The sequence below is a fragment of the Glycine max genome, chromosome 2, assembly GCF_000004515.6.
Source record: "Glycine max cultivar Williams 82 chromosome 2, Glycine_max_v4.0, whole genome shotgun sequence".
Taxonomy (NCBI): domain Eukaryota; kingdom Viridiplantae; phylum Streptophyta; class Magnoliopsida; order Fabales; family Fabaceae; genus Glycine; species Glycine max.
Window position 1 is genome coordinate 26,826,355 of NC_016089.4, and position 12,945 is coordinate 26,839,299.

The window sequence follows — 12,945 nt, forward strand, 5'->3', positions numbered from 1 at the left end:
AGCTCTTAAGGTGGTTGGCCCCTTGCTTCTTGACTCAAATTCTTCAAGGGATGGCACCAATCCTCCTTGCAATTCCCTATATGGCAACCCACAAACAAGGAAACAAAGAGACAAGCAATAACCAAAGACCAAAAAAAATGAAATGAAAGCTAAACCAATGGATTTTTAACAAGACAATTTTTCAAGGATTACTCAACAATTAAAGCAATGAAAAAGGACATAGAAGCAAGCTAGGACTCAAAGAGAAACTTAAAATGGCTCTAGAGTAGACTTAAAAAACTATAAAAAAAAAAAGACTCAACAAACCTCTAGCTTTGGCACTTGTTTTTACAGTAATTTTCAATTGAAATTTCGGAACTAAGATTGGTATAACATAGGCACCAATTATAGAATAAATTTTGAGCCAAAACAACAAGCACACTTCCCTTTCACTTTTTTTCCCTGGATACTGATTTTTCTGCCAACTTGTGTGATTTTTAGTATTTTTTCCTTTTATCCAAATCACTTGTTTCTTTTTGTATAACTTTTTTCCAGATTTCTAGCAAATTAAGTAAAAATTTCAGCTCAAAATTCGAAGTAACCAATTCTCAATAATTTTTACAAGTTTGTATGTCCAAGCTGCCAGCACCAACGATTTTTTTTTTTAAGCATGGTATATTGATTGCCTTGGGCTTACTTTCAACCTTCCTATGTATGTTGAACTCACTAGGATTGTTTAACACAGTTTTAGGAGTTCAATATTCACTTAGGATCAACATTTCAGCCAGCAATTCAATCACCAAAACTCAAATTCACAATAGACACAATCATAAGGAAACCTAAAAGTTCAAGAAAAGGTTCACAATCAAAGACTCTCTAAGAATTTTGCATGAACATGTTAAGGATTAATTAACATGAAAGATTTGACTCAAATCAAATAATAGGCTAAATTAATTTCATACACTCATGAACAAATGAGTTAGACAAAGAAACAAGAAAAAAAAATTCAGCACAACATAAGAAATCTTATGTGACAAGTTTCATGACTAGACATGACTTCTATGACAAAACTACAATAGGTGAACAAGTCACTCTAGATTTTTGAGGTTTTCTTCTACTTTAATATTTTTGTAAGAATTTTATGGTTTAGGTTTAAGCCACAAAAAATAACAAGACAAAACTCAAAGGAACCTAAACTCAACACAATTTATGGTTCAAGAACAAGAACTAGAAATTTGAACCATAGAAAATCAAATCTAGCTTTTATAGCAAGTTTAATGGGTGGAAACTCTAAAGAATCATGTTAAAAACATTTATCACAAGACATGTGAGGAGATACATGGAGAAAAAAATGAAGAAACAACAATGGAAGAGAAGGTAAAGCAAAAAAATTAATGGAGGTTTAAGGAGCACCTACTTGAAGCTCTTGTGCTCTGATTACCACTTGATGGAAGCTTGCTTGTGGAGCTTCTACGGAGGCTGGATCTTTGAGCTTCAATGAGGTCCTTTAATGGTGATTTTCCACCATGGAGATGCAGTGGAAGACAAAGGAGAAGAGGTAAGAGGCGGCGCCATCCACTAGGGAATAAGCCATGGAAGAAGGAGCTTCACCACCAAGATGAGCCTTGGATAAGAAGCTTGGAGAGGATGCTTCAATGGAGGAAAAGAAAGAGGGAGAGAAAGAGAGAGGTGGGATCACGAAATTGAAGGAAGAAAAAGAGAGAGAAGTTGAACTTTGAGTTGTGTCTCACAAGACTCTCATTCATCAAAGTTACAACAAGTGTTACACATGCTTCTATTTATAGACTAGGTAGCTTCCTTGAGAAGCTTTCTTGAGAAAACTTCCTTGAGAAGCTTCTTTGAGAAAACTTCCTTGAGAAGCTAGAGCTTAGCTACACACACCCTATAATAGCTAAGCTCACCCCCATGACAAAATACATGAAAATACAAAAAAAAAAAAGTTCCTACTACAAAGACTACTCAAAATGCCCTTAAATACAAGGCTAAAACCCTATACTACTAGAATGGCCAAAATACAAGGCCCAAAAGAAGGAAAAAAATCTATTCTAATATTTACAAAGAAGAGTGGATCCAACCTTGACCCATGGGCTCAAAAATCTACCCTAAGGTTCATGAGAACCCTAGGTCCTTCTTTAGTAGCTCTAGCCCAAGCCTCTTGGAGTCTTCTATCCAATACCCTTGGGGGGTAGGATTGCATCACTTAGGAACCAAAAATCATAGCGATCAAGGAATCCAAGGACTTGGCGTATACGTTGATGGAAGCTCTCTTTAGAAAATTGCTTGCGTATGAACATGAGTTGATTCAACAATCTCTTGCAGAAGATAGAAAAAAGAAAAAGAAAGGGATTGAACTCAAGGCTAGCTCCTCAAAGGAAGATCGCAAAGAAAGCTCTAGTGATGATGAAGATGTATAGAATTTAAGCTTGATGGTGAAGAAGTTTGGGAAATTTCTCAAAAGGTCAAAAGACAGAAAATTCTCTAAACCTTTAAAGAAGGTGGAAAGCAACAACAACACCTTCACATGCTTTGAATGCGGGAAGCAAGGCCACATAATCAAGCTGTCCTATCTACCTAAGAAAATAATTTGTTGAAAAGAAAGGAAAGAAGGATAGAAAACATAGAAAGGCCTACACAGCTTGGGAAGACAACACATCCAAATTCAAACTTTAATATATTTATGAGAATCATTCAATTAATATAAAATACAACTTTTAGTGAATATTCATAATAATAATAACTATAACAATTAAATGTTTTTAAAAAAATTTAAAAAGATTCTATGTAAAATATAAATTTATTTATTTTAAAGTAGAATAAAGTATTCTTTTTTTTCAATCATAAGACGAATTAGAATCTTCATTAATTTTGATTTGATATAAATAAATACTAAGTTTCAAAAGTTACGTCAGAAATGCTAACAAATGGAAGCATTGAAGAAACATACAATGATAGATAATACATTTATCTTTCCATCAAGGTAAAATTGTTCCTTAAGTTTGTTTTCTACAATTCCCAATAAATTTGATTGCAAGGTCATTTTCCAAGTTAGAGGGAAACTTGGACAAAGCATTGCTCCTGACTTAGAATCACTTTTAAAAATAGAATTTGAAACCTAAAATTAAATTAAGATGAATTTTCTGAAATGTTATCTGTCTAGTTCAAGAATATGTAAAAACATTTTGGTGGAGATCAACACAAATGCACAAATTTAGAAAATAGTGAGCACTGTCAGGCCAAAAGCAGAAAACGACGAGGGTTACTTTGCCTGTCCAAAATCATCCTTATTTTTAGCTCATCTCTCAGTGACGCCAAAAGGAAAGTTGTATATTTTTTTGTGTCTAGTTTCATTTAAAATTGGTTTCACACAAATCCAATGGATAGATTTTGATGAAAACACAAAACAGTGGCATATGCTAATTGCATTTAAAGCCATTGCCCCTTCTAATCTGGTCTTGATTTCAATGGGAAAACCTAATTTTTAAATTCTAAAACAAAATAGGCAGAGTCTCCTTTGAAATAGGATCATCCTCAAAGAATTAGGAAATAAAAAACATGAAGAAAAACAACCATGCAAGTTGAGAAACCCAAACAAAACAGCAACTACCTTCAACATAATTTTACAAAAAAAAAGTGAGTTTTGGCGATTTAAGGCACATGCAAAGAGATTGAAAAGGTTAGAGGCTCATGCAAAGGGTATCCATGAAATTTGAAGATTGATACTACTTGGAACGGCCATGGTTGAGTCCAGAAGGAAAAACTCCTCCTTACCAAGCTTGGTGCTCAACAATGGAGAAAGAGATGATTATGGAATGAAGATGAACAAGGTGGGAGATGATGATGAAGCTTCTTGTTGTTCAACAATGGTAAAATCTCCTCTCCCTTCTCTCTAGTCTCTACAGCCAGCAATCAAAGAAAAGGGAAGCTGAAGTTTCTTTTGTGTTTTAGTGAGAGAGAGAGAGAGAGAGAGAGATAGAGAGAGAGAAGACTATTCTGAGTTAATGAGTTGTGAGGTTTGGGATTGGTTGATGGGGTTTTGGTGCTTGATTACCTAGTGGGGTTTTGTTACCCACTTGGTAAAATGGTTGAGTCTCACAAAGCACAATTTACACAATGTAATTTTACATGCGAAATCGTTACGTGATATAATTAAACTTTCAACTAGTTTTAGAAATTAAATTCAAACAATTTAAACTTTAATAAAACTTTATGCTTAAGGTATCCTTGGTGTAATTAAATTAATCATAATGATCAATTAAATTTTCACTTAAAAGAATTAAATCAACTCACAATATATCACATGCAAATAATTGCAAGCAACCAATCACAGACAATTAATCATAGAGAAATATATATATATATATATATATATATATATATATATATATATATATATATATATATATGAGTAGTAAATTTTCAGGGTGCAACATTTACATTCTCAACAAAGGTCCCCTAAAAAGGGTCCTCATATGTTATTTGGTCATACTCTTGCTTAAGCTTGAACCTATTCTCGCTTAAGCTGAACTGACAATACTACTCCCTGGAGGCACTCTTGCTTAAGTGAGATCCTTTCCTCTCTTAAGTGAGTACTCAAACGTAAGTGTGAAATGATCCTTGCTTAAGCATGAATCATCAGACTTCCTACTTAACTCACTAGATTTCCACTTAAGTGTGACTCCATCATCTCTTAGGCGTGGGCACACACAGGCCTCCCCTCAAAACTCTCAGTTAAGCGCAGAGAATTTCTTGTTTAAGTGCAGTTATGATTTTGTGGAATTGCGAACCTTCGCGATTCTGCACCCATGACCATCCATGCTTCAACCTCTTCCAAACACATGCAATCAAGCCTATAGCATGTCTGCACGATAACCCCGCTCTCAAACATGCTCAAACAGTCCCCAATCAAACTTAATCTCATTCCAAACATCAAATCCTTAACTTTGGGTTTAAAAAGGAAAACGGGAAGACAAGGGTTTCAAGCACAAACAAAGAAACAAAAAGCTAAAGGGGAATCACTCACATTGTGGAGGTCTTGGATCCGAGCTCCAAGCACTAGGTCTCCACACCTCTTCTCTTCTCTTCCTCCTTCTTCTTCCTTATTTTCCTTCTTCCCTCTTTTTTCTTTCTAACTCCCTTCTCCTAATATCTTATTCCATCGAATCCTATTATATGGTAACTATCATTTATAATTCCTAAAGGTATCCTTTAATTCATTTAGCATAAATGGTCATTCCATAAAAGATTATCTTTTATTATTATTTCTAAGGTCCATAAATTTGGGATGTTACAGTAGGAACCTAGGACACATGAAGGCTTGTCCCAAGAGAACTGGTGGGAAGAAAAAGAAAAGTATGATTGCCACATGAGACGACTCAAATAATGAGTGAAGCAACAACAACTCAGATGAGAAACAAGCGAACATCTATTTGATTGCAGATACAGATGATAAAGTTAAGGTAAAAGAACTTGTTTTGAATTTGATGTCTCATATAGTTTCTCTCAGATGATGATGAAGAAATGCCCTATGATGTTCTTCTTCAAAATACAAACAGTTGATTTAGAGTTTACAATGCGAAAAATATAAAGAAAAATACAAACATTTAGTTTGCGAAAACAGTTTGTTCGAAAAATATAAGGCAAATTTAGAGAAGATGAAGACTCCCTTCGAGAGTCTGAGCAAATCCAGTAAATCTGGTACAACAAACGAATCATCTATAGTTGAAAAACTAAGAGATGAAGTAGTCTGTCTTACCATAGAATTTGGGAAGTTTTTGGAAAGCTCTAACACTTTAACTATGCTTATAAAATTTCATTAGCATCCCCCATGATAAATGAAGCTTAGGCTTAGAAAAAGATGAATCTTCTTCTCAAGCACAACTTGATCTTCACAAATGTGACTTAAAAAGATACTAATGCATCCATACGAAAAAAACAAATATCTAGACCGACCAAGGGTACTAATGTTGTTGGACCTAAAAAGATTTGGGTACCAAAATCTCATAATATTCTTATTACAAATATCCCTAGTGGAAAAAAGGCCAGGGTTTGAGCTGGTACCTAGATAACTAGCTAGTCATGACACATGATGAAAAATGGTCTATGTTCCTATATCTAAAGCCAGTTAAAGGCAAAACTAATGCCTTTGGAGGACTACGCAAAGAAAAGCTTATAAATTATAATAGATCTCTTCCATTTTTTTTTTAATTTCTTTCCTAGTATGATTTTAGAATATTAGGATTTTTTTTGTGCTTAGGGAACTAATTTCTGGTGGATAAAAATGCCAGAAATTGCTTAATATCTTTCAAACAAATCAAACAAGTAATTTCCAACTATTTTAAACTCTTAGAAAACTAAACATAAAAAAACATAATAACAATAAGAAAATTATCACCTTGTCATCATTTAATGATGCAAATGGATGGTAGAGACTAAAACCTTAATGGAAAAAAGTTAAAATGTAATACCATGAAAATTACACATATATATTTCTCTATGAGTAATTCTATAAAATTACTTCTCTGGGCTATTTGTTTAAGATTTATTTTCTATAGTTAAATTGTCTCCGGTGTTTTATTTAAATATTTATTTTAGTGTATTAATTATTTGAATTGTTTACATGTTGGTTGAATTTACTTAAATTCTAAAATCTGTCTAATAATTTAATACTCATAAAATTTTACACCTGAATAATTCTTTACTGATAAAATTTTAATTGATCAACTAATATAAATTTTTATCATAAGTTTTATAAAATTTAATTGTATTGTAGTATAATTACACAATATAAAAATTACACTGCATAAACTAAACTTGGGTACCTAAAACCTAATCCCTAATTAGGTGACACCTACTCGCATGCAAGCCTACATGAATGAGACCTAAACTTCCAACTAACAACTTGCATGATCCCTTAATGTCACTTGGACTCCACTAAAACACCCCAACACCCACGGCCACCCCAAAATCCCTCACCCAAATCCTTTCTAATCACTTTCCCTCTCACAATCCACTCAGAAGCATTTTGCTAACATTTTTATCTCTTGAGGAGCTGCTAGCCGACAGGCATACAGAAGGGTTCATCATCTTTTTGCTTTACATACAAGCTTGGGAAGTCCCATTAACACCAATTCAAGTCATCGTTATCCTCACCCCTTGTTATTTCTCTCGTGTGCTTTAGAACTAGGTAAGGAGAATTAGTTCATGTGAACTCAAACCCCATGGTTGTTTAAGGGAGGATTCAACCACGGAATTGCATGTGTGCCTCCATTGGTAGTATTTTTGCTTTATATGTTAATTTGAATGGGTGAAATCTTGTCTTGTTAACATTCTATTTTGTGTTAAAATTGACTTGGGAGAGTGCATGTGCCTTTTCTCTCCACGTATTTTACTCTTGATTTCTTTGGGAAGGCTCCAAATACAAAGGAGATTCTGCCCAATTTTTATCAAAATTTTAACCCAAGCATTTCTCTTGAAATTCGAAGCCAAAACATCTGAGGCAATGATTGTTTCAAGCTTAGGTTTGAGCAAGTGCTATTGTCTCGAGAGTTTTAGAAACTCTTGACCAAATCTGTAACCTTCATTAGCAGATTCATTTTCTGTGGTTTCCCTGATCAAACTAAAAGTTACCAAGGAACCATACATAGCACTGAATAGGGAGCCGCCGAATACACCAGCTACACCTAACATGTGAAATGGATGCATAAGAATATTATGCTTAGCCTGAAATACAATCATAAAATTGAAAGTATCTGAAATTCCTAGAGGCATACCATCTGAAAAGCTTCCCTGACCAATAGGATAGATCAAGAAAACAGCAGTAGCGGGAGCTGAATATGCAACAGCGAGAGATTAAATTCTCTTATAGGGGAAAGAGGAGAAGAAGCAAAACTCATTTATCTTAGCCAACTTTTAGAATAAGATTTATTTTTATTTTTAATTATATTTGTGGACCTATTTTTGGACTTGTAATGAGCTGCTATCCTATTTATTGTTATTTTAAGTCTTCTAATTATTAGATTAGTTATTGGACCTTGGGCCTAATTTAGGATTACTAGTAGGAGTTATAAATAGACTCCTTAGACACATTGTTGACAGTTTTTATGAAATGTTCATATTAGACACATTTTTAAGAGAGTGTCTCTCTTGTTTCTTGTGTGAAACCTTAGATTCTTATCAAAGAATTCTATTTTTTATCAATCTTCCAAGATTGTGGCGTTGTTCTTTCCATTTCCTTCTCTAATTCCGTTTTTTCCTTTTATTTTCCCCAATTTCATAGAGTCCCTGATTGGTTCCCTTGAATCCGCAAATCAGGGTTCCATCAGATAAGCTCAAAATGGAGCTAAATGGAGCTCATCCGTAGCCTGCAAATTGACCCCTCTGTTTGTCATTTTGAAACTGACAGTACTCTGTGTTTATCAATTCTGTAAATTTTGTGTTGACCATCTTCAAAATGTGATTGTCAGACCTTGAACTAGACAAAATAAGCTTTCTAACCATGTATATTAAGTAAATTGAAAGTGGTACCTTCAAATTTTAAAAGGTATTGCAACAAAGAGTTGAGGTGCTGGAAAAACTGTTGAAGTAAGAAAAAATGGATTTAAAGAAATTTTTGTTGGGAATTGTAGAAAACGATTTTTGGTGCAAATTTTACCTTGATGAGAAGATAATTTTTTTAGCTTTAATTTGGAGAAAGTACAACTCAATTTGGTTTTGGGGAGGGTTAGAAAAATGTAATCTTTGAACCAATATCATTCTAGAATCAAATTTGTCTCGCTACCGTGTAGAATTCTTAGGAATTTTTGTAGATTTTTGCTAAACAATTGGGATACCAAGTTAGAAAGCACAGTCAATGAAATTTGATTCTATATAAAAAAAATTTGTTAAAAACCCTTTACTAATTTCAATTGGAACATGTTTCTTGTTCTATTTTTCAGTAATCTAGGTTTTTAAGTTTACTTCTCTATTCATGAAATTAAATTGTTATTTGTGCTAAGTGTATTTATGGCTTTATTTGTCTTATGAAGAAATGTTTGACGTGGTGTTTCAAGTTAATTGAAACAGGAAGAGTGAATCGCAGGCAATTGTTATTTGACATATGCGATGTTTTTATGGTAAATGAACTGTATTGGAGACCGGGAGGTGTGTCAACCTTGGGCATTGAAATTGTGTGTGCATGTAACTTTTGTGCGAAACAGTTGACTTTCGACTGGAGTGTGAAATTGTTCATTTGTGGTGGCTGTTTTATGATGTTATCACAGGGACTCCTGTACGTGGACCAATGATGACTAGAACTTCGTTCTAGTTTTAATAGTGATTTTTGGTGACAAACGATAAATTAGCCTTAAACAGTGTGAAAATACCTAGATTATGGACTAATAATTTTAAGAATAATTTTATCATAATTGAACTCTATTTGTGCTTTGGACGTAGAATGAACTTAGGACCCTTGCTTGGAGGAACCAATTAACGGTAAGCGTGGATGATCATAAGACTTTAGATGGTGAGATGTACATAAAACTTAACGAAATTGTGATTATTATGATAATTGATTTTGTAGTGGTTTCACATTTATTCATATGCTAGAGTACTTGTGATGACTATAACTCTGTTCTAGTAATATAATTATAATTTTGAGATACATTCATGGAAACATGAGTGCGTGACGAGACATGGAAAGCATAAGATAAAGAGAGTCATGTGGGGCATTTCAGCTATGAAACGGAGGTTGAATGACAATGTTCACCTAGAGTGGTGATGGGTCCTCAAACTGATATGATTATGGAGCTAGAAGCAATGTCTCAAGCTCATGTGCCAGTTCGTTGTCGTTTAATACTAAAAGCAGTGGAATCCCATTGTGACAAAGAAAGGATGATCCTAGTATGGAGAGTTATTGAGGAGTCAATCTTATGAGATTGGGTGGCCCTACAGAATGGTACGTGAGGTGCACTCACTGACTTGCATGTTCTTGGGGATCTAACGCTGAGTTGTGGTTGTGTTTCCTCATGCTGACTTGGCAATCCCAACAAATGTCAGGCATAACCATGTTGGTGAGAACTCACCATTGTATCGTGGTAAGGATATACTCCTAATAGTCATCCAATTTCAAATGTTGCAAAACCATTGAATTTTGAGTTCTATTAGTAGCGGGCCAGTGAGAAATGATTACAAAACTAGTAATGAACGGTTGGGATGAGAGTGAGACCCGATAGAAAACCACATCATTGAGGATAGTCCTTCTATGTGTCATTTGACGAAGATCAAAGATTTACCCTTATGTTTAATTGTTTTTAGGATTAGACGACAACGTCTGTGGAAATCATACAAATACTGTCTTATTTACCTTCGTCGACTTCGTCACCATTACATTTTTTTTAGGTTTAGTGTTGACTCCCCTAAGTCCAGGATTTTTTGTATTTATGTATTTTGATATGAGTAAACATAGGCTTTAGAACTTTTGACATATGTATATTCAACCATCTTATTTTAACATCACATGTATTTTCTGTTTATAGTTTGGGGTTGTACCTATTACTCTGCTCAAGAAAAATATCTTTGTTATGATGCTCTTTACTTCACGTATATGTATATTTTGTAAACCAAAGATGTCGTTTATATTTCATTCTGTTTTAATCATTTTAATTGGATGCTTCTAAGTATTAGTTAAGACAACACTACGGTTTTTAAAAACAAAAAATTAAATGTTAAGTTTTAGTTGTTACGTGGTACCAACTTTTGAAGTTAATTAGTAAAAAGTTTTAAAGAAAATTAGTAAAATTTCAACCTATGTTTTCTTAGTTTACAGTTTTTAAGCAATTAAAATGTAAGTAACACATTTACGAAATTAAAATAAGTTTAAATATTGATGATATGTAAACCGGAATTAGGGTGTAACAAAAGAGATTTTGACCGATTAAAATTTTAATAAAGTATTAATATCCAAAATTTGAAAAAACTTATGATTAAAAATTTAGTTAACCCTAATTTTATTTATTTTTAAAATAATATATTTTTAAGTCATGCACGGGATACTAAACACCATCAATTAATACAATTCTAATTTATAGAGATTAAAAATATATTCAGTTTTTAATAAAAATATATAATTATATCAATAAAGACGATTTTAATTTATCTTGCCACAATGCAAAATAACAGTTAGTTGTTTTATTTTTTAATTCATCTTATTTTAATTAACATAATTTGATTAGTGCATATTTTAATTTGAATTAACTAAAGTGAATTTGATTAATGTATATTATTTTAGTCCAAATTAAGTTATAATATTAATATATATTCTGATTTAAATTTATAGTATAGTATATTCAAATTAAGATTATTTTAGATTTATAGTATAACCAATATGGTGAAAAGATCTAATTCTTTCTTTTATAGACTCGTAAGAGTCTACTTCGTATAAAAATAATAACAAAATATTTATAAATATCATACTAATTAAACATTTCAACAGTATAATAAAATAAAATAGTAAATCAAGTTCATAATATTTAAATAAATCAAGTCTAGTAATAATACATCACTACTAGACAATAATTTGTAGAGGTTATAGTAGTAGTAGATCATTCTGATCGAGCGTTTGATGTTATTAGAAAATAAGGGTGTGATATTATTAAAGGTGAGAATTTTATATTTGAGGAAAACAGGCTAAATGAAGGTATGTTGAATGCTAAACAGACGATAATAATAAAAAATGACTTACATTTTGGTCTATTTTTTTTTAACTTGTCAACTCGTTGACTCGATGTTAAACTCGAGAGTCTATCGAATTTACTTAGAGTTTATAGAATTTACCCAAAGTTTACTAAAAAAAAGTTTACTCAAGAGTCAACTCATAAAGGACAAGTGGACTCGTAAACTCGTAAGAGATAGGGAATTAACTCGAGAGTTTGATAACCATAGATACAAGAATGAAAATATTACATCGAAGTAAAACCATAAATAATCTAAATTAGCTTAGAAGAAAAAATTTACAAATTTCTCAAGATGTTCTCATAGTAAGCCAGGTCTTATCCTTTGTATTTCACAAATGGTAAATATTTTCCAATCTCTGGATGAGGAAAAGGTAAACAATAAAGTACCTATAAATACATTACATATTAAATACACTTTACTAAAATTAATTACTTAAAAAACGTATTTATGTGACCATGAACACACGTTATAAGTCAATCTCTTTGCAAAGGACGACGAGGACTGATAATAATTTAAGGGATATTTTTCATGCACCATTCAATAATTTTCTTGTACACCCTACTAATTTTGCTCTTTACTTAAAAGCTCAAATACACCATCCAAGTGCACCGTTCATTTGCATTTTTCGCACATTTGTTCCTCTCATCCTTCTCCTTCGTGAAACTCTAATCCTCTCGTGGTGTGTTTTGAATATGTGGCTCCTCCCTATACATGATTTCTCCTCCGCAAGTCTCTTCTCCGATGCTGCCATGAGTAACATTATGTCATCGACATTGAGTTTTTATTTTTTGAACTATGCACAATACCGTTGTCATCATACAAATTGTCAATCCATATATTTGTTAATTTTAAATATTTTATTTATTTAATAATTTTATTTATTTAAAAATTAATGTATAAATTTTGTTGTTATTTAATTATTTCACAAATAATTATTTTAGTACTTTTGTATATTTAAAATATTTATTTATAAAATAATTAAATAACAAAAATTCCAAATTTTTATAATGTGTTTATTTTAAAATTTATTTAAACAAAAATAGGTAATATTGTATAAGAAAAATGTTATCTATTAATATATTTGTATAAATATTATTCCATTAATACTATTAAATATTTATATAAATAGTGATTTGAAGTATAAAAAATATAAAAATGAATTTATAAATATATAAAAAAAGTATTAAAAAGTTATCAGCAAAATAATTAAATAGTTATTTATAAAAAATTAAAAAT